The 20,471-nt window shown below is 40.5% G+C and overlaps 7 non-coding genes across 7 annotated transcripts; all 7 read left to right on the forward strand.

Moving 5' to 3' along the window:
* On the forward strand, positions 1-119 carry LOC143231178 (5S ribosomal RNA). Its single transcript, XR_013016809.1, has one exon. It is a non-coding gene; the product is annotated as a 5S ribosomal RNA (ribosomal RNA).
* A 1,905-nt stretch (positions 120-2,024) lies between these two features.
* LOC143231190 (5S ribosomal RNA) lies at positions 2,025-2,143 on the forward strand. Its single transcript, XR_013016820.1, has one exon. It is a non-coding gene; the product is annotated as a 5S ribosomal RNA (ribosomal RNA).
* Positions 2,144-3,857: 1,714 nt separating this feature from the next.
* LOC143231202 (5S ribosomal RNA) lies at positions 3,858-3,976 on the forward strand. The gene has a single exon (XR_013016830.1). It is a non-coding gene; the product is annotated as a 5S ribosomal RNA (ribosomal RNA).
* Positions 3,977-5,771: 1,795 nt separating this feature from the next.
* Positions 5,772-5,890, forward strand: LOC143231209 (5S ribosomal RNA). The gene has a single exon (XR_013016836.1). It is a non-coding gene; the product is annotated as a 5S ribosomal RNA (ribosomal RNA).
* Positions 5,891-7,603: 1,713 nt separating this feature from the next.
* On the forward strand, positions 7,604-7,722 carry LOC143231210 (5S ribosomal RNA). Its single transcript, XR_013016837.1, has one exon. It is a non-coding gene; the product is annotated as a 5S ribosomal RNA (ribosomal RNA).
* Positions 7,723-9,435: 1,713 nt separating this feature from the next.
* LOC143231211 (5S ribosomal RNA) lies at positions 9,436-9,554 on the forward strand. The gene has a single exon (XR_013016838.1). It is a non-coding gene; the product is annotated as a 5S ribosomal RNA (ribosomal RNA).
* A 9,083-nt stretch (positions 9,555-18,637) lies between these two features.
* LOC143231212 (5S ribosomal RNA) lies at positions 18,638-18,756 on the forward strand. The gene has a single exon (XR_013016839.1). It is a non-coding gene; the product is annotated as a 5S ribosomal RNA (ribosomal RNA).
* The last annotated feature ends 1,715 nt before the right edge of the window (positions 18,757-20,471 follow it).

Genomic DNA, 20,471 nt, shown 5'->3' on the forward strand with positions numbered 1-20,471 from the left:
GTCATCGTTCATACCACGTTGAAAGCGCCGGTTCTCGTCCGATCACCGAAGCTAAGCAACGGCGGGCCCGGTTAGTACTTGGGAGGGTGACCACCTGGGAATACCGGGTGATGATGACTTTTTTTTTTTTTTTTTCACGTTGAAATTTGTAGGTCTCGCAAAGAGCTGATCGATACCTCTTACTTTTTTCACAATTTCTGATTTAAGAGATAAAAAATCCTTCCCGAAAGAGAGAAAGAAAGTGGTTGGCTCAATTGAAGTGCCTTAATACTAGGTGTTTATAATGGTAAACTGTTGGGAAAACATTTTTGTTATAGGAACTAATCAACTTTTCCATCAACAAGTCAGTTGATAAAACACGCTTCGAAAACGAAGTTCAAACATTCATTTCCTGCGATCGTTCAAGAAAAGTAGCAGCTCTCTAAGCAGGTGGCGTGAGCCGCGTTCCATTTCACTTTAAACCAAACCCCTCCAATCAGACGTATATTGAGAGAAAAGAAATAAACTATCTTCGCGGGTCGATCTTCGAATGCACAAAGGGTGCGAAATCTACAAAACAGAAACTTCGTTAATGAGTAGATCCAGCCCACATCAATCTAAGGCAGTCTTATACAGATGGAATTTAAAACGTTTCCCTATTTCACAAAATTGTCTCGCTCGTGCACGTTTTGCCTAAGAAAAGCAATTGTCGAGTAAACTATCTTCGCGGGTCGATCTTCGGAATGCACAAAGGGTGCGAAATCTACAAAACAGAAACTTCGTTAATGAGTAGATCCAGCCCACATCAATCTAAGGCAGTCTTATACAGATGGAATTTAAAACGTTTCCCTATTTCACAAAATTGTCTCGCTCGTGCACGTTTTGCCTGGGAAAAAGCAATTGTCGAGGGATCTGTCTGCTACACAGAAAAGGCGATGCGACAAATATTTCGAGTTTCCTTACATAACGTTCGTTCGCTACGTTTTGTAAAATTACTTTGTCTAGAAATATAACCCAGCAGAGAGAGACTTCACTCGGAGACACCGACGATTGCACACCTTATTTATAAATCAAATATCTATTTTATATGTATGTACATTTGAAAATTAACTTTCCAATAACGACAAGAGTCTTTGCTATTGGGTATAAAACAAAATAGGTGAGTAGAAACAACAAGAAAAAAAAAGTTACAAAACAGTAAAAGCAAAATTGAAAACATAGCAGTGAAAGCAAAACGCGAAGGAAACGTCTTCAGATAAGTAGGAACTCGGTACGTGGCACGCTTCCGACTCGCGAACGGTAGTAGCCGAGTGTGACAGGTGCTGTTCCTTTATTCATTCTGTTTCTATAACGTCAGAGAATTATTCCCAGTTTTTGCAACGTACTTTCATTAATATCCATACACTTCTTTAGCGAGAGACAAAAGAGCGACTTCTGAGGCACTCCCACTAGACGGTAACCAGCGTTTAATACTATTTTGTTGTAGGGGAGAAGGAGGCGAGTACACACGACTTCTCCCGATGGAAACCAAAATACACGTTAATAAACACAGGTAAATTAATGTGTATAGCCAAATGACGAATAAAAGAAGGTGAATATTAAATAATTCTAATCCCGATGCAAGCTCGTGTTAAAAATCTAAATTCTGCACACACATCTGTAAGTGATGGGATGTGGGCCTGTGTAACGAGAGTAAAATACCAGATTTTGCGAAAGTAGGTCCGAAAGAAATATAAAGAAGACATAAACACCAACATGTGACTAAAAGACGTTTGAGAAAAGTTCTCAGAGGCTAAATTGATCAATTTAAGTCAATGACACACACGCCTGTGAGCGACAGTTTCCATACCCCCGAAATGACACTCGTGTAGTTCCGGGGATGTGTAACGCAAACCAGAGTTATCAGGCTCCACTTTCCAGCGTCCTCCAGTAAAAGTGAATTCCTAAAGCATCTCTTATATTTCACAACTAGGAAATTTTGGGCTGCGACAACGATTTTCTTTAGAGTAACACTTAAAACACCAAATAAGAAAGAAAATTAAACTGTCATCGTTCATACCACGTTGAAAGCGCCGGTTCTCGTCCGATCACCGAAGCTAAGCAACGGCGGGCCCGGTTAGTACTTGGGAGGGTGACCACCTGGGAATACCGGGTGATGATGACTTTTTTTTTTTTTTTTTTTCACGTTGAAATTTGTAGGTCTCGCAAAGAGCTGATCGATACCTCTCACTTTTTTCACAATTTCTGATTTAAGAGATAAAAAATCCTTCCCGAAAGAGAGAAAGAAATTGGTTGGCTCAATTGAAGTGCCTTAATACTAGGTGTTTATAATGGTAAACTGTTGGGAAAACATTTTTGTTATAGGAACTAATCAACTTTTCCATCAACAAGTCAGTTGATAAAACACGCTTCGAAAACGAAGTTCAAACATTCATTTCCTGCGATCGTTCAAGAAAAGTAGCAGCTCTCTAAGCAGGTGGCGTGAGCCGCGTTCCATTTCACTTTAAACCAAACCCCTCCAATCAGACGTATATTGGAGAGAAAAGAAATAAACTATCTTCGCGGGTCGATCTTCGGAATGCACAAAGGGTGCGAAATCTACAAAACAGAAACTTCGTTAATGAGTAGATCCAGCCCACATCAATCTAAGGCAGTCTTATACAGATGGAATTTAAAACGTTTCCCTATTTCACAAAATTGTCTCGCTCGTGCACGTTTTGCCTAAGAAAAGCAATTGTCGAGGGATCTGTCTGCTACACAGAAAAGGCGATGCGACAAATATTTCGAGTTTCCTTACATAACGTTCGTTCGCTACGTTTTGTAAAATTACTTTGTCTAGAAATATAACCCAGCAGAGAGAGCCTTCACTCGGAGACACCGACGATTGCACACCTTATTTATAAATCAAATATCTATTTTATATGTATGTACATTTGAAAATTAACTTTCCAATAACGACAAGAGTCTTTGCTATTGGGTATAAAACAAAATAGGTGAGTAGAAACAACAAGAAAAAAAAAGTTACAAAACAGTAAAAGCAAAATTGAAAACATAGCAGTGAAAGCAAAACGCGAAGGAAACGTCTTCAGATAAGTAGGAACTCGGTACGTGGCACGCTTCCGACTCGCGAACGGTAGTAGCCGAGTGTGACAGGTGCTGTTCCTTTATTCATTCTGTTTCTATAACGTCAGAGAATTATTCCCAGTTTTGCAACGTACTTTCATTAATATCCATACACTTCTTTAGCGAGAGACAAAAGAGCGACTTCTGAGGCACTCCCACTAGACGGTAACCAGCGTTTAATACTATTTTGTTGTAGGGGAGAAGGAGGCGAGTACACACGACTTCTCCCGATGGAAACCAAAATACACGTTAATAAACACAGGTAAATTAATGTGTATAGCCAAATGACGAATAAAAGAAGGTGAATATTAAATAATTCTAATCCCGATGCAAGCTCGTGTTAAAATCTAAATTCTGCACACACATCTGTAAGTGATGGGATGTGGGCCTGTGTAACGAGAGTAAAATACCAGATTTTGCGAAAGTAGGTCCGAAAGAAATATAAAGAAGACATAAACACCAACATGTGACTAAAAGACGTTTGAGAAAAGTTCTCAGAGGCTAAATTGATCAATTTAAGTCAATGACACACACGCCTGTGAGCGACAGTTTCCATACCCCCGAAATGACACTCGTGTAGTTCCGGGGATGTGTAACGCAAACCAGAGTTATCAGGCTCCACTTTCCAGCGTCCTCCAGTAAAAGTGAATTCCTAAAGCATCTCTTATATTTCACAACTAGGAAATTTTGGGCTGCGACAACGATTTTCTTTTAGAGTAACACTTAAAACACCAAATAAGAAAGAAAATTAAACTGTCATCGTTCATACCACGTTGAAAGCGCCGGTTCTCGTCCGATCACCGAAGCTAAGCAACGGCGGGCCCGGTTAGTACTTGGGAGGGTGACCACCTGGGAATACCGGGTGATGATGACTTTTTTTTTTTTCGTTGAAATTTGTAGGTCTCGCAAAGAGCTGATCGATACCTCTCACTTTTTTTCACAATTTCTGATTTAAGAGATAAAAAATCCTTCCCGAAAGAGAGAAAGAAAGTGGTTGGCTCAATTGAAGTGCCTTAATACTAGGTGTTTATAATGGTAAACTGTTGGGAAAACATTTTTGTTATAGGAACCAATCAACTTTTCCCATCAACAAGTCAGTTGATAAAACACGCTTCGAAAACGAAGTTCAAACATTCGTTTCATGCGATCGTTCAAGAAAAGTAGCAGCTCTCTAAGCAGGTGGCGTGAGCCGCGTTCCATTTCACTTTAAACCAAACCCCTCCAATCAGACGTATATTGGAGAGAAAAGAAATAAACTATCTTCGCGGGTCGATCTTCGGAATGCACAAAGGGTGCGAAATCTACAAAACAGAAACTTCTTAATGAGTAGATCCAGCCCACATCAATCTAAGGCAGTCTTATACAGATGGAATTTAAAACGTTATTTCACAAAATTGTCTCGCTCGTGCACGTGAGTAGATCCAGCCCACATCAATCTAAGGCAGTCTTATACAGATGGAATTTAAAACGTTTCCCTATTTCACAAAATTGTCTCGCTCGTGCACGTTTTGCCTAAGAAAAGCAATTGTCGAGGGATCTGTCTGCTACACAGAAAAGGCGATGCGACAAATATTTCGAGTTTCCTTACATAACGTTCGTTCGCTACGTTTTGTAAAATTACTTTGTCTAGAAATATAACCCAGCAGAGAGAGCCTTCACTCGGAGACACCGACGATTGCACACCTTATTTATAAATCAAATATCTATTTTATATGTATGTGCATTTGAAAATTAACTTTCCAATAACGACAAGAGTCTTTGCTATTGGGTATAAAACAAAATAGGTGAGTAGAAACAACAAGAAAAAAAAAGTTACAAAACAGTAAAAGCAAAATTGAAAACATAGCAGTGAAAGCAAAACGCGAAGGAAACGTCTTCAGATAAGTAGGAACTCGGTACGTGGCACGCTTCCGACTCGCGAACGGTAGTAGCCGAGTGTGACAGGTGCTGTTCCTTTATTCATTCTGTTTCTATAACGTCAGAGAATTATTCCCAGTTTTGCAACGTACTTTCATTAATATCCATACACTTCTTTAGCGAGAGACAAAAGAGCGACTTCTGAGGCACTCCCACTAGACGGTAACCAGCGTTTAATACTATTTTGTTGTAGGGGAGAAGGAGGCGAGTACACACGACTTCTCCCGATGGAAACCAAAATACACGTTAATAAACACAGGTAAATTAATGTGTATAGCCAAATGACGAATAAAAGAAGGTGAATATTAAATAATTCTAATCCCGATGCAAGCTCGTGTTAAAATCTAAATTCTGCACACACATCTGTAAGTGATGGGATGTGGGCCTGTGTAACGAGAGTAAAATACCAGATTTTGCGAAAGTAGGTCCGAAAGAAATATAAAGAAGACATAAACACCAACATGTGACTAAAAGACGTTTGAGAAAAGTTCTCAGAGGCTAAATTGATCAATTTAAGTCAATGACACACACGCCTGTGAGCGACAGTTTCCATACCCCCGAAATGACACTCGTGTAGTTCCGGGGATGTGTAACGCAAACCAGAGTTATCAGGCTCCACTTTCCAGCGTCCTCCAGTAAAAGTGAATTCCTAAAGCATCTCTTATATTTCACAACTAGGAAATTTTGGGCTGCGACAACGATTTTCTTTTAGAGTAACACTTAAAACACCAAATAAGAAAGAAAATTAAACTGTCATCGTTCATACCACGTTGAAAGCGCCGGTTCTCGTCCGATCACCGAAGCTAAGCAACGGCGGGCCCGGTTAGTACTTGGGAGGGTGACCACCTGGGAATACCGGGTGATGATGACTTTTTTTTTTTTTTTTTTCTCGTTGAAATTTGTAGGTCTCGCAAAGAGCTGATCGATACCTCTTACTTTTTTCACAATTTCTGATTTAAGAGATAAAAAATCCTTCCCGAAAGAGAGAAAGAAAGTGGTTGGCTCAATTGAAGTGCCTTAATACTAGGTGTTTATAATGGTAAACTGTTGGGAAAACATTTTTGTTATAGGAACCAATCAACTTTTCCCATCAACAAGTCAGTTGATAAAACACGCTTCGAAAACGAAGTTCAAACATTCATTTCCTGCGATCGTTCAAGAAAAGTAGCAGCTCTCTAAGCAGGTGGCGTGAGCCGCGTTCCATTTCACTTTAAACCAAACCCCTCCAATCAGACGTATATTGGAGAAAAGAAATAAACTATCTTCGCGGGTCGATCTTCGGAATGCACAAAGGGTGCGAAATCTACAAAACAGAAACTTCGTTAATGAGTAGATCCAGCCCACATCAATCTAAGGCAGTCTTATACAGATGGAATTTAAAACGTTTCCCTATTTCACAAAATTGTCTCGCTCGTGCACGTTTTGCCTAAGAAAAAGCAATTGTCGAGGGATCTGTCTGCTACACAGAAAAGGCGATGCGACAAATATTTCGAGTTTCCTTACATAACGTTCGTTCGCTACGTTTTGTAAAATTACTTTGTCTAGAAATATAACCCAGCAGAGAGAGCCTTCACTCGGAGACACCGACGATTGCACACCTTATTTATAAATCAAATATCTATTTTATATGTATGTGCATTTGAAAATTAACTTTCCAATAACGACAAGAGTCTTTGCTATTGGAGTATAAAACAAAATAGGTGAGTAGAAACAACAAGAAAAAAAAAGTTACAAAACAGTAAAAGCAAAATTGAAAACATAGCAGTGAAAGCAAAACGCGAAGGAAACGTCTTCAGATAAGTAGGAACTCGGTACGTGGCACGCTTCCGACTCGCGAACGGTAGTAGCCGAGTGTGACAGGTGCTGTTCCTTTATTCATTCTGTTTCTATAACGTCAGAGAATTATTCCCAGTTTTGCAACGTACTTTCATTAATATCCATACACTTCTTTAGCGAGAGACAAAAGAGCGACTTCTGAGGCACTCCCACTAGACGGTAACCAGCGTTTAATACTATTTTGTTGTAGGGGAGAAGGAGGCGAGTACACACGACTTCTCCCGATGGAAACCAAAATACACGTTAATAAACACAGGTAAATTAATGTGTATAGCCAAATGACGAATAAAAGAAGGTGAATATTAAATAATTCTAATCCCGATGCAAGCTCGTGTTAAAATCTAAATTCTGCACACACATCTGTAAGTGATGGGATGTGGGCCTGTGTAACGAGAGTAAAATACCAGATTTTGCGAAAGTAGGTCCGAAAGAAATATAAAGAAGACATAAACACCAACATGTGACTAAAAGACGTTTGAGAAAAGTTCTCAGAGGCTAAATTGATCAATTTAAGTCAATGACACACACGCCTGTGAGCGACAGTTTCCATACCCCCGAAATGACACTCGTGTAGTTCCGGGATGTGTAACGCAAACCAGAGTTATCAGGCTCCACTTTCCAGCGTCCTCCAGTAAAAGTGAATTCCTAAAGCATCTCTTATATTTCACAACTAGGAAATTTTGGGCTGCGACAACGATTTTCTTTTAGAGTAACACTTAAAACACCAAATAAGAAAGAAAATTAAACTGTCATCGTTCATACCACGTTGAAAGCGCCGGTTCTCGTCCGATCACCGAAGCTAAGCAACGGCGGGCCCGGTTAGTACTTGGGAGGGTGACCACCTGGGAATACCGGGTGATGATGACTTTTTTTTTTTTTTTTTCTCGTTGAAATTTGTAGGTCTCGCAAAGAGCTGATCGATACCTCTTACTTTTTTCACAATTTCTGATTTAAGAGATAAAAAATCCTTCCCGAAAGAGAGAAAGAAAGTGGTTGGCTCAATTGAAGTGCCTTAATACTAGGTGTTTATAATGGTAAACTGTTGGGAAAACATTTTTGTTATAGGAACTAATCAACTTTTCCATCAACAAGTCAGTTGATAAAACACGCTTCGAAAACGAAGTTCAAACATTCATTTCCTGCGATCGTTCAAGAAAAGTAGCAGCTCTCTAAGCAGGTGGCGTGAGCCGCGTTCCATTTCACTTTAAACCAAACCCCTCCAATCAGACGTATATTGGAGAGAAAAGAAATAAACTATCTTCGCGGGTCGATCTTCGGAATGCACAAAGGGTGCGAAATCTACAAAACAGAAACTTCGTTAATGAGTAGATCCAGCCCACATCAATCTAAGGCAGTCTTATACAGATGGAATTTAAAACGTTTCCCTATTTCACAAAATTGTCTCGCTCGTGCACGTTTTGCCTAAGAAAAAGCAATTGTCGAGGGATCTGTCTGCTACACAGAAAAGGCGATGCGACAAATATTTCGAGTTTCCTTACATAACGTTCGTTCGCTACGTTTTGTAAAATTACTTTGTCTAGAAATATAACCCAGCAGAGAGAGCCTTCACTCGGAGACACCGACGATTGCACACCTTATTTATAAATCAAATATCTATTTTATATGTATGTACATTTGAAAATTAACTTTCCAATAACGACAAGAGTCTTTGCTATTGGGTATAAAACAAAATAGGTGAGTAGAAACAACAAGAAAAAAAAGTTACAAAACAGTAAAAGCAAAATTGAAAACATAGCAGTGAAAGCAAAACGCGAAGGAAACGTCTTCAGATAAGTAGGAACTCGGTACGTGGCACGCTTCCGACTCGCGAACGGTAGTAGCCGAGTGTGACAGGTGCTGTTCCTTTATTCATTCTGTTTCTATAACGTCAGAGAATTATTCCCAGTTTTGCAACGTACTTTCATTAATATCCATACACTTCTTTAGCGAGAGACAAAAGAGCGACTTCTGAGGCACTCCCACTAGACGGTAACCAGCGTTTAATACTATTTTGTTGTAGGGGAGAAGGAGGCGAGTACACACGACTTCTCCCGATGGAAACCAAAATACACGTTAATAAACACAGGTAAATTAATGTGTATAGCCAAATGACGAATAAAAGAAGGTGAATATTAAATAATTCTAATCCCGATGCAAGCTCGTGTTAAAAATCTAAATTCTGCACACACATCTGTAAGTGATGGGATGTGGGCCTGTGTAACGAGAGTAAAATACCAGATTTTGCGAAAGTAGGTCCGAAAGAAATATAAAGAAGACATAAACACCAACATGTGACTAAAAGACGTTTGAGAAAAGTTCTCAGAGGCTAAATTGATCAATTTAAGTCAATGACACACACGCCTGTGAGCGACAGTTTCCATACCCCCGAAATGACACTCGTGTAGTTCCGGGGATGTGTAACGCAAACCAGAGTTATCAGGCTCCACTTTCCAGCGTCCTCCAGTAAAAGTGAATTCCTAAAGCATCTCTTATATTTCACAACTAGGAAATTTTGGGCTGCGACAACGATTTTCTTTTAGAGTAACACTTAAAACACCAAATAAGAAAGAAAATTAAACTGTCATCGTTCATACCACGTTGAAAGCGCCGGTTCTCGTCCGATCACCGAAGCTAAGCAACGGCGGGCCCGGTTAGTACTTGGGAGGGTGACCACCTGGGAATACCGGGTGATGATGACTTTTTTTTTTTTTTTTTCTCGTTGAAATTTGTAGGTCTCGCAAAGAGCTGATCGATACCTCTTACTTTTTTCACAATTTCTGATTTAAGAGATAAAAAATCCTTCCCGAAAGAGAGAAAGAAAGTGGTTGGCTCAATTGAAGTGCCTTAATACTAGGTGTTTATAATGGTAAACTGTTGGGAAAACATTTTTGTTATAGGAACTAATCAACTTTTCCATCAACAAGTCAGTTGATAAAACACGCTTCGAAAACGAAGTTCAAACATTCATTTCCTGCGATCGTTCAAGAAAAGTAGCAGCTCTCTAAGCAGGTGGCGTGAGCCGCGTTCCATTTCACTTTAAACCAAACCCCTCCAATCAGACGTATATTGGAGAGAAAAGAAATAAACTATCTTCGCGGGTCGATCTTCGGAATGCACAAAGGGTGCGAAATCTACAAAACAGAAACTTCGTTAATGAGTAGATCCAGCCCACATCAATCTAAGGCAGTCTTATACAGATGGAATTTAAAACGTTTCCCTATTTCACAAAATTGTCTCGCTCGTGCACGTTTTGCCTAAGAAAAGCAATTGTCGAGGGATCTGTCTGCTACACAGAAAAGGCGATGCGACAAATATTTCGAGTTTCCTTACATAACGTTCGTTCGCTACGTTTTGTAAAATTACTTTGTCTAGAAATATAACCCAGCAGAGAGAGCCTTCACTCGGAGACACCGACGATTGCACACCTTATTTATAAATCAAATATCTATTTTATATGTATGTACATTTGAAAATTAACTTTCCAATAACGACAAGAGTCTTTGCTATTGGGTATAAAACAAAATAGGTGAGTAGAAACAACAAGAAAAAAAAAAGAGTTACAAAACAGTAAAAGCAAAATTGAAAACATAGCAGTGAAAGCAAAACGCGAAGGAAACGTCTTCAGATAAGTAGGAACTCGGTACGTGGCACGCTTCCGACTCGCGAACGGTAGTAGCCGAGTGTGACAGGTGCTGTTCCTTTATTCATTCTGTTTCTATAACGTCAGAGAATTATTCCCAGTTTTGCAACGTACTTTCATTAATATCCATACACTTCTTTAGCGAGAGACAAAAGAGCGACTTCTGAGGCACTCCCACTAGACGGTAACCAGCGTTTAATACTATTTTGTTGTAGGGGAGAAGGAGGCGAGTACACACGACTTCTCCCGATGGAAACCAAAATACACGTTAATAAACACAGGTAAATTAATGTGTATAGCCAAATGACGAATAAAAGAAGGTGAATATTAAATAATTCTAATCCCGATGCAAGCTCGTGTTAAAATCTAAATTCTGCACACACATCTGTAAGTGATGGGATGTGGGCCTGTGTAACGAGAGTAAAATACCAGATTTTGCGAAAGTAGGTCCGAAAGAAATATAAAGAAGACATAAACACCAACATGTGACTAAAAGACGTTTGAGAAAAGTTCTCAGAGGCTAAATTGATCAATTTAAGTCAATGACACACACGCCTGTGAGCGACAGTTTCCATACCCCCGAAATGACACTCGTGTAGTTCCGGGGATGTGTAACGCAAACCAGAGTTATCAGGCTCCACTTTCCAGCGTCCTCCAGTAAAAGTGAATTCCTAAAGCATCTCTTATATTTCACAACTAGGAAATTTTGGGCTGCGACAACGATTTTCTTTTAGAGTAACACTTAAAACACCAAATAAGAAAGAAAATTAAACTGTCATCGTTCATACCACGTTGAAAGCGCCGGTTCTCGTCAACGAGTACAGACGTGTTTTTCGAGCTCCTCATTGCCTTAGTGTAAATTTAACAGCTAAGCCTAGTGAGCGTGTAGTTCTTTTTTTTTTTTTTGTAGATTTTGTATTTTTCAAGTTGTTTGACGATGTCTTCATCAACCAAGAAGGTCATGGAAGTTATGCGTCGTACAGTTTTTGTGGAAACGACAATTCAAGCCATGGGGACGTTATCCATTCTGTTATTTCTACGTTTGGTGCTGCTTCGGTCACTGCTGTAGTTCCTCGCCCGGGTGGATATGAGGTAACTTTTGTTCTTCCCGACGATGTGGACCTGGCTATAGATGCTGGTCTAACTGTAAATGGTGTGCACTGTTCGGCTAATGGTGTCACTAAACGTACTATTACTGTGTCATTTATGGACGTACCCGAATATATCGACGATGATATTATTCTAAATAAACTTAAAGATTATGATTGTGAGGTGAAAAGCCCTATTGTGTGGAAGAGGGACCAGGGCATATACTTAGGTATACGCCATGTTCGTGTGTGTTTTAGTGAGAAGTGTATCTCTTTGCCGTACGTAGTAAAAGTTTTTGATCCTTTGGGCAAGGCGGTATTGGTAAAAGTGAAGCATGATCGCCAGTCAAAAGTATGTAATTTATGTTTGGGGCGGATCATCTATATCGCGATTGCCCCCAATTTATATGCCGACATTGTCATATGCAGGGACACGTCCGTCAACGTTGTCCCAAGCTTGTTGTTCCTCGAACTTCCTCTAGTGACGACGCTGAAGTGGCCACGCCTACTACTTCTCGTGACGCCGCTGAAGTAGACACGGCTGCTCCCTCTCGTGCAGTGCCTCATGATGTTGACACCATTTCTGTTTGTCCACGCGTTGATTCGGAGGTTCCCCTTTCAAAGAAGGCTGCAGCTACCCATCGGGTGGTGGACGATGTTTCTGCCCGACGATCGACGGTTTCTGGTGGGGCCAGGGAACGGGCAAGTAGTCACCCCCCTGCTGCAAGTCGCAATTTTGATCGTCACTTCCCGCCACTTCCGGTTAGTGGTGTGAGTACCGCCGGCGATGTGGAGGTGCCTCTTCCTCGTCGTTGGAGGTATGCTAGTGTGGTGGCAATGTCTCCTGGTGACACTTCTAAGAAGGGCAGTGGACGAAAACGGGTGTCGGACGTGCCAATACTACGGATATCTCGGGCGAAGGCGAAGGCGGTGTCGCAGCCTTAAATGTGTTTTTTGTGACAGTTTGTTTGTTTCAGTTCGTGTAAGACTGTCATTTATTGTTATTTGAACTTTGTGCATATTTGCTTAGATCTTTACATTTATTCTTGTTATTTTTGTGTTTGTGACAGTTTCCTTTCAATTCTTGTACCTTTACTTTCTCTTTAGCATGGTACATTTACTAAGGGTGGGAGTTTTGAATTGTAATGGGTTGCGTAATGTTAGTAAGCTGGCTTATTACCTGGATTACTTTGTTACTAATTTTGATGTTGTTTGTTTACAGGAAACGTTTTTTACTGATGATTTTCCTGATGTCGTTCTGAAATTTTGGCCAGGTGTAGCTTTTTTTAATAATTCTACTTCTGGCCGACAAGGGGTTGCCATCTTGGTACAGCAGTTTTTTGTGTGATAATGTTACATTCGTTTCTTCTGATGGGGTGGGTAGGGTTCTGACAGTCAAATTCAGTTTCGAGTCTTTGTCTTATCTGTTATCATCTGTGTACGCTCCTCGCGATATCTCCGAGCGACGGGAATTTTTCCAAAACTTGGAGTATTGTTTGGATGGTTGCACAGGATTGCTTGTTGTGGGAGATTTTAATTGTGTGGTGGATGTGGCACGCGATCGATTTCCGGTCCGTTTCTACCGAGACGCCAGCCGTTCGGCTTTTGTCCAGTTTCTTAATAGGTTTGATTTGCTTGATGCGCATTCACTCATATCGCCGACTACACCTGGTTTCACATGGAAGCGTTTTGTTAATGGTGAGATGATGTCGTCACGTATTGACAGGGTTTTGCTTTCTTCTACCTTGCAGGGGACTGTCCAACGTTTCCGTACGTTGTGGTTTCCTGCTACAGATCACGCTTTATTGGGCTTCGACCTTACTCTGCGACCAATTGTCAGAGGTCCTAATTTCTGGCACTTCAATAACCAGTTATTGAGGGATGCCGAATATGTGAAAGCCATTAAGCTGTTGATCGCCAGAAGTCGTAGTTGGTCAGTTTATGGGACTGATAAAATTAAATGGTATGAACAATTGAAATGCGCGTTCCGTTTACTTACCGAGCGTTATTCGATTCTTCGTGCGCGGGCATCCCGTTCTCGCAAATGTCAGCTTGAGTCGTCCATCAATCGTGAGCTTCGAAAACTGACCCGTTTCCCTGGTAGATCTAAGGTCAAATTGTATGAACTTGAAGATGCATTGGAGACTTTGGATCACGATACCATAGAGGGGGCGAGGATTCGATCTCATATTCGTTGGTTTGAGGAGGGTGAGAGATCTACGTCTTACTTTCTTCGTATGGAAAAGGTCCGTCAAAGCAGAATTGAGTTTAGATCCATGCTCACTGATAGGGGTGTGGAGGTGTCCGGTGTGGAAGATATCGCTGCTGTTTTACATCAGTATTATTCCGCACTGTACTCTAAGGATATCGTTCTGCAGGCAGACATAGATTTAGTTCTCTCATTTGTTGATCGAACTCTTTCCAGTGAACAAGCTAATATTTGTGATGCTCCATTCACGGTTCCGGAAGTTATCGCTGCTTTAGACAGTTTACCGCTGGGCAAATCTCCTGGTTTGGATGGTTTTACCTCCGAATTTTTCAAATATTTTCTACCTCTTTTTGTTGACGACTTTTTATCTGTCTTGTCTCAACTGTTTCACTCTCCACAGTTGCTCCGTACAATGTGTTCTGGGGTAATTGTTCCTATCCCGAAAGGGGGGATCGACGGTTGGCGGCTAACAGCCGGCCTTTGACATTGCTTTGTACTGACTATAAGCTTTTGGCCAAAGTGCTGGCTCGTCGCCTTTCGTCTGTGATCTCCAGTTTAGTTTCAGATGACCAATCCGGGTGTATACCTGGACGGGACGTTGCTGATACTCCATTAACACTCGTTTTGCTATTGCAATCTTTAGCACGTACCGGCCAGGGTGGAATCTTTTTGAAGCTCGATCAGATGCAAGCTTTTGATCGGGTGGCCTATGACTATCTATTTCAACTTCTTCTGCGTATGGGTTTTGGTTCTACTTTTGTTCATTGGGTTCGTCTTTGCTATACTTCTATTTCTAGTTGTGTAAAGTTTAATGGATTTCTCACTAATGATTTTGCTATTACTCGGGGTATTCGTCAAGGATGCCCCATGTCTGCTCTACTTTACGTTCTCAGTGTCGAACCGTTACGAAATATGTTAGTCCATAATGTACATATTACTGGTATTGGTGGTGATGTGCTACTCACCACGCCTTCACTTACTTATCAGCATGCTGATGATACCACCTTAACCTTACGAGACGCCGAATCTTTGCCGCATGTGTTGGATGTCTGCCAAACTTTTGGCAAAGCTACTGGTGGGAAGATCAACTGGACCAAGAGTCAGGGTTTGTGGGTTGGGTGTTTGGCCTCTTCTGCAGACTTCGTCCTTGGTGAGTTGAGAATTTCCCAGGATCCTATTCGGATTTTGGGAATAGTTTTCCACTCTAATTTCGATGTCATGCTGCAAGATACGTGGCAGGGTGTATTGCGCAGGGTATCTCGTGTCTTGGTGTCGTGGCGATTTCGTTCTTTGTCGCTAAAGGGTAAATCTCTTGTGGTGAACTCCTTGGTGGCATCGGTGTTATGGTACCCGTTGAATATACTCCCGTTGCCAAGACAGTTTGAGGCTAGATTTCGCAAATGTATACTGGATTTTATTTGGCGGGGAGGTATACATAAAGTGGCATACGGTATTCTGATTCGGAGTTATGATTGTGGAGGTATCAACTTGGTTGATGTTAACACTCGTAAACTCGCATTCCGTTTGAAGTTGTTGCAGCGTTGTTTGGATGCTTCTTGTCCTTCCACCTTGCGACAACTTCTTTCTGGATTTTTTTCTTGTTATGGTAATCTCTCTTTAAGCTTTCGGATTCTTCAATGCCGTATTTTGCCACGTTTTGTGAAATCGTTACCTTTCTATATTCAGGAAATGTTTCATGCCTGGAAGGTTCTTCTTGGGGATAAAGGGATTGTCCCAGCTCCTCTTTCCCCAAATTTTGATGAACCTTTGTTTTTCAATCCGGCTATTGTTGATGTTCGCCACCGAACATTTCATTTTCCTGAATTTATTAACGCAGGTTTGGTTCAGGTCCGTCATTTAATGTACGAGGTGCTCCCTGCTTTTCTTCCGGTGGGGGCAGTGATTGAAATGTGTACGGACGCTGACCCGTTGGCCAATGCCCGCACAATTTTTTCACATTTTCATATGCTCAAGGAGGCGTTGCCTGTGGAGTGGTTGCCGATTTTGTCTACCCAGCCGGCTCCTCTTCCGTCGTCCACATGTGTTGTGGATTTATATTTTCTGGACCACTCCGATAATCGAGTTCATTTTCAAGGTTTATCTCTGCGGCAACTGGTGGGATATATACAGTTTTCACTCGCTACTAATTTCCCTGCTCCATTCTACTGGGGGGATATTGTTCCTCCTGGAGACTGGAAACGCATTCGTAAAAACGCTTATTCTTCTTTTGTGGGTTTTTTTGTTTGTGATGTGGATTATTTACTCTGGTTGCGGGCGATTACCACAAATGTCAAGCTGATACATATGGACAGACATCCCACAGGGTTGTGCACTTTCTGTTCCCAGGCGCCAGAAACCATAGACCATCTGTTTTTCCAATGTCCTTTTGTACAGCCCTTGTGGTCATATGTATATAAATTATTGGCATTTTATTTTGGATGTCCCATATCAAACTGGGTATGGAGGAGATGCCTCTTAGTGGGATCTCATCCTTCGTTACCCAGGAGATGCTGGAACATATTCCGTTTAATTACAAGTTTGGCACGTCAGGTTATATGTTCTGCTCGTTCAGTTTCTTTGGCACGAAATCGCGTCATTCATTTAATTTCCATGTTTAAAGTGCGTGTACGGAGACATATATATCTTCATTATCATAGATCTTTGTTACATAACTCATTAAATGTTTTTTATTCTGTGTATTCTTATGTTGGTAGCTTGGTAACCCAAGGTGCCCAAGGTTATTTCTTGTGTACGTTGTTAAGATAAGTTGTTATTTCATTATATTTTTGTTACCAATGCAAGATCCATTGATTTCTTGTTTGTTAATGTTCATTATAATGTTTGTTGGATTACCTGCTGTTCCAATTACCTCTTTTATTTCTTTTTCCTTAATTTTATTAACTTTGTGGTAATTTTCAGCATGGTAATCTATAGAGTTATTGTTACATGCTAATTCATTAACTTGTGTTTTATTTGTTGTATTTCTGTGTATACCCCCTCGTTGAGGTGGGATAAATAAAGAGAAAAAAAAAAAAAAAGCCGGTTCTCGTCCGATCACCGAAGCTAAGCAACGGCGGGCCCGGTTAGTACTTGGGAGGGTGACCACCTGGGAATACCGGGTGATGATGACTTTTTTTTTTTTTTTTTTTTCACGTTGAAATTTGTAGGTCTCGCAAAGAGCTGATCGATACCTCTCACTTTTTTCACAATTTCTGATTTAAGAGATAAAAAATCCTTCCCGAAAGAGAGAAAGAAAGTGGTTGGCTCAATTGAAGTGCCTTAATACTAAGTGTTTATAATGGTAAACTGTTGGGAAAACATTTTGTTATAGGAACTAATCAACTTTTCCATCAACAAGTCAGTTGATAAAACACGCTTCGAAAACGAAGTTCAAACATTCATTTCCTGCGATCGTTCAAGAAAAGTAGCAGCTCTCTAAGCAGGTGGCGTGAGCCGCGTTCCATTTCACTTTAAACCAAACCCCTCCAATCAGACGTATATTGGAGAGAAAAGAAATAAACTATCTTCGCGGGTCGATCTTCGGAATGCACAAAGGGTGCGAAATCTACAAAACAGAAACTTCGTTAATGAGTAGATCCAGCCCACATCAATCTAAGGCAGTCTTATACAGATGGAATTTAAAACGTTTCCCTATTTCACAAAATTGTCTCGCTCGTGCACGTTTTGCCTAAGAAAAGCAATTGTCGAGGGATCTGTCTGCTACACAGAAAAGGCGATGCGACAAATATTTCGAGTTTCCTTACATAACGTTCGTTCGCTACGTTTTGTAAAATTACTTTGTCTAGAAATATAACCCAGCAGAGAGAGCCTTCACTCGGAGACACCGACGATTGCACACCTTATTTATAAATCAAATATCTATTTTATATGTATGTACATTTGAAAATTAACTTTCCAATAACGACAAGAGTCTTTGCTATTGGGTATAAAACAAAATAGGTGAGTAGAAACAACAAGAAAAAAAAAGTTACAAAACAGTAAAAGCAAAATTGAAAACATAGCAGTGAAAGCAAAACGCGAAGGAAACGTCTTCAGATAAGTAGGAACTCGGTACGTGGCACGCTTCCGACTCGCGAACGGTAGTAGCCGAGTGTGACAGGTGCTGTTCCTTTATTCATTCTGTTTCTATAACGTCAGAGAATTATTCCCAGTTTTGCAACGTACTTTCATTAATATCCATACACTTCTTTAGCGAGAGACAAAAGAGCGACTTCTGAGGCACTCCCACTAGACGGTAACCAGCGTTTAATACTATTTTGTTGTAGGGGAGAAGGAGGCGAGTACACACGACTTCTCCCGATGGAAACCAAAATACACGTTAATAAACACAGGTAAATTAATGTGTATAGCCAAATGACGAATAAAAGAAGGTGAATATTAAATAATTCTAATCCCGATGCAAGCTCGTGTTAAAATCTAAATTCTGCACACACATCTGTAAGTGATGGGATGTGGGCCTGTGTAACGAGAGTAAAATACCAGATTTTGCGAAAGTAGGTCCGAAAGAAATATAAAGAAGACATAAACACCAACATGTGACTAAAAGACGTTTGAGAAAAGTTCTCAGAGGCTAAATTGATCAATTTAAGTCAATGACACACACGCCTGTGAGCGACAGTTTCCATACCCCCGAAATGACACTCGTGTAGTTCCGGGGATGTGTAACGCAAACCAGAGTTATCAGGCTCCACTTTCCAGCGTCCTCCAGTAAAAGTGAATTCCTAAAGCATCTCTTATATTTCACAACTAGGAAATTTTGGGCTGCGACAACGATTTTCTTTTAGAGTAACACTTAAAACACCAAATAAGAAAGAGAATTAAACTGTCATCGTTCATACCACGTTGAAAGCGCCGGTTCTCGTCCGATCACCGAAGCTAAGCAACGGCGGGCCCGGTTAGTACTTGGGAGGGTGACCACCTGGGAATACCGGGTGATGATGACTTTTTTTTTTTTTTTTTTTCACGTTGAAATTTGTAGGTCTCGCAAAGAGCTGATCGATACCTCTCACTTTTTTCACAATTTCTGATTTAAGAGATAAAAAATCCTTCCCGAAAGAGAGAAAGAAAGTGGTTGGCTCAATTGAAGTGCCTTAATACTAAGTGTTTATAATGGTAAACTGTTGGGAAAACATTTTTGTTATAGGAACTAATCAACTTTTCCATCAACAAGTCAGTTGATAAAACACGCTTCGAAAACGAAGTTCAAACATTCATTTCCTGCGATCGTTCAAGAAAAGTAGCAGCTCTCTAAGCAGGTGGCGTGAGCCGCGTTCCATTTCACTTTAAACCAAACCCCTCCAATCAGACGTATATTGGAGAAAAAAGAAATAAACTATCTTCGCGGGTCGATCTTCGGAATGCACAAAGGGTGCGAAATCTACAAAACAGAAACTTCGTTAATGAGTAGATCCAGCCCACATCAATCTAAGGCAGTCTTATACAGATGGAATTTAAAACGTTTCCCTATTTCACAAAATTGTCTCGCTCGTGCACGTTTTGCCTAAGAAAAGCAATTGTCGAGGGATCTGTCTGCTACACAGAAAAGGCGATGCGACAAATATTTCGAGTTTCCTTACATAACGTTCGTTCGCTACGTTTTGTAAAATTACTTTGTCTAGAAATATAACCCAGCAGAGAGAGACTTCACTCGGAGACACCGACGATTGAACACCTTATTTATAAATCAAATATCTATTTTATATGTATGTACATTTGAAAATTAACTTTCCAATAACGACAAGAGTCTTTGCTATTGGGTATAAAACAAAATAGGTGAGTAGAAACAACAAGAAAAAAAAAAGTTACAAAACAGTAAAAGCAAAATTGAAAACATAGCAGTGAAAGCAAAACGCGAAGAAAACGTCTTCAGATAAGTAGGAACTCGGTACGTGGCACGCTTCCGACTCGCGAACGGTAGTAGCCGAGTGTGACAGGTGCTGTTCCTTTATTCATTCTGTTTCTATAACGTCAGAGAATTATTCCCAGTTTTGCAACGTACTTTCATTAATATCCATACACTTCTTTAGCGAGAGACAAAAGAGCGACTTCTGAGGCACTCCCACTAGACGGTAACCAGCGTTTAATACTATTTTGTTGTAGGGGAGAAGGAGGCGAGTACACACGACTTCTCCCGATGGAAACCAAAATACACGTTAATAAACACAGGTAAATTAATGTGTATAGCCAAATGACGAATAAAAGAAGGTGAATATTAAATAATTCTAATCCCGATGCAAGCTCGTGTTAAAATCTAAATTCTGCACACACATCTGTAAGTGATGGGATGTGGGCCTGTGTAACGAGAGTAAAATACCAGATTTTGCGAAAGTAGGTCCGAAAGAAATATAAAGAAGACATAAACACCAACATGTGACTAAAAGACGTTTGAGAAAAGTTCTCAGAGGCTAAATTGATCAATTTAAGTCAATGACACACACGCCTGTGAGCGACAGTTTCCATACCCCCGAAATGACACTCGTGTAGTTCCGGGGATGTGTAACGCAAACCAGAGTTATCAGGCTCCACTTTCCAGCGTCCTCCAGTAAAAGTGAATTCCTAAAGCATCTCTTATATTTCACAACTAGGAAATTTTGGGCTGCGACAACGATTTTCTTTTAGAGTAACACTTAAAACACCAAATAAGAAAGAAAATTAAACT

The sequence above is a fragment of the Tachypleus tridentatus genome, chromosome 10 (assembly GCF_004210375.1).
Source record: "Tachypleus tridentatus isolate NWPU-2018 chromosome 10, ASM421037v1, whole genome shotgun sequence".
NCBI lineage: Eukaryota > Metazoa > Arthropoda > Merostomata > Xiphosura > Limulidae > Tachypleus > Tachypleus tridentatus.